The following is a 1,766-nucleotide window of genomic DNA, read 5'->3' as shown; positions in this document are numbered from 1 at the left end:
GGAGGGCGGGAGACTGTGGGGCATGCTGGGAAATGTAGTCCAGCGGGGGGGGCGGGGGTATGCGTGAGTATAAAGAGGTTGGAGACGCCGCAAACATCGCTACTTGGAGAAGAGGGCACTTAGCTTTCCTCACAAGTGGTCTTTGAGTCTACAAAAGTCGCCGGCGGATGGTGGACTTTACTCCATTGCCCATGACCAGGAAGGGTTCGGCCCCTCGGCATAAGGCGCGCGGCTGGCCCCGCAGGCCGCGCAGGCCACCCGCAGGCCGGAGCAGGGCATGCCGGGAATTGTGGTCCCGGCGCGCTGAGGCTGTGGGACGTGTCGCGGCGCCGCGCAGGCTCCTCCTTCCCCGCCCTTCTTAGCGGTCCCCCGCCCCCTCCCTCCACCTCCTCCTCCCTCGCCCGCAGCCGAGCGTCCCCTCCCCCCACCCGTCGGGCTCTTCGTCGGCTACTGCAGAGGATTCAGAGCCGAGTCTGAGGAGGAGGCTCCCGTTCCCTGCGCGCCATCCGCCACCTTACTGGACACGGGCGAGGGAGCGAGAGCTTCGCCACTGTAGCCTCCAGAGAAGACAAGGGCATCGCCGCCTCCGCCGTCGTCTTCGCCTGCAGTGGCTAGCCGGTGAGGAGACCCCCCCCCCCCACCTCTCCTGGTCCGCTCTCCCGGAGCCAGGGCCGGTGGTACTTACCGAGAATGAGAGTGGGGGCTGCGGAGACCCCGCGCGGGTTGGGGGAAGGGGGTTGAGGTCGCGATGGAACGGCGGGTTGGCAGGGGAGACTTGTCCTGGCGCGGGGCTGGGGGTGGGGTGAGGGTGGGACCCAAGCAGGTTGGGGGGGCGACAAGGGAAGGGGACTTTTAATAGCGATTGACCCGATATGGGACAGGAGCGTGAGGTTGGGAGGTCGGGGTGGAATTTGGGATGGTTTTGGGCGAGATGGATGATGAGAGTGGAGTGGGATGGCTTTTAATGGGGGAGGGGACTGGAATGAGGGTGATGGATTTGGGGTTGGCTTGGAGCAGTTGACAGCTTGGGATCCAGCCGGGGTATAGGGTAGGGGGATGATTTCAATAGACAGTGGGATTGCAGGTTTGGATAGGACCCTTGGGGAGAGGTGTTAATTCATGAGGGTGGAATTTGGGGTGGACCTAAAGGCAGACTGACGGAGGTGGTAGGAGCTGGGAGTAAGGGGCTTGGCATGGGTTGAGACCTGAGCTTGAAGTGGGCGTTCGCCGTCTCTGGGTGGTGGAATTTGTGGAGACTTATGGAATAGCGTGGGTTAGGAGAGCAGAGGAGGTAGAATTTGGGGTTTTTCTGGGGAGTGCTTATGGAGGTTGGAATAGGAGCTGGTGGGGGTGGGACTTTCAATGAGAGGAGTGTGATGGTGAGCTGGCAGGAGGGGGGTAAATTAGAAGTTAGGCCCAAAATGGGCAGACAGAGATTGAAATTGGAGGGGGGCACAAGGGATGGAATTTAGAGTGATTTTAGAACCACTGGAATAGGCATGGTGGCTCCCTGAGTGCAGGCTTGAGGCAGAGGGCTTAGAAGGCGCTGCTGGGCTAGACTCCCTGAAAGAACAGTGGCAGGTGGTGAACAAGGTTGGGGGATGGTATCTTTAAGAAAATGTCCCTTGGCCGAGGTGGCAGAGAGAGTTTTGGCAAAAGAGTGTCTGAGATGAACTGGTAGGACTGGAGAGGTGGTTGCTGATGGTAAGGTGGCAAAGAGGCCATTTAAGGAATGGGAAACCTGGAGTTGTAGATATGGATAGGGC

The 1,766-nt window shown here is 59.9% G+C and overlaps 1 protein-coding gene across 2 annotated transcripts in view; it reads left to right on the top strand.

Annotated features, from left to right (window-relative positions):
• Nucleotides 1-414: 414 nt before the first annotated feature.
• The window catches only part of FAM168A (family with sequence similarity 168 member A), a 177,640-nt gene continuing 176,288 nt past the window's right edge, over nucleotides 415-1,766 (top strand). For both annotated transcript variants that reach the window (XM_040630831.1, XM_040630830.1), the window contains exon 1: nucleotides 415-618. The gene's annotated coding sequence lies outside the window, so the exon portion shown is untranslated. The remainder of the gene's footprint in view (nucleotides 619-1,766) is intronic.

The sequence above is a fragment of the Ursus maritimus genome, unplaced genomic scaffold, assembly GCF_017311325.1.
Source record: "Ursus maritimus isolate PB19 unplaced genomic scaffold, ASM1731132v1 scaffold_16, whole genome shotgun sequence".
Taxonomy (NCBI): domain Eukaryota; kingdom Metazoa; phylum Chordata; class Mammalia; order Carnivora; family Ursidae; genus Ursus; species Ursus maritimus.
Note: the sequence above shows the minus strand (reverse complement) of the source record. Positions and strands in the feature narration are given on the sequence as shown.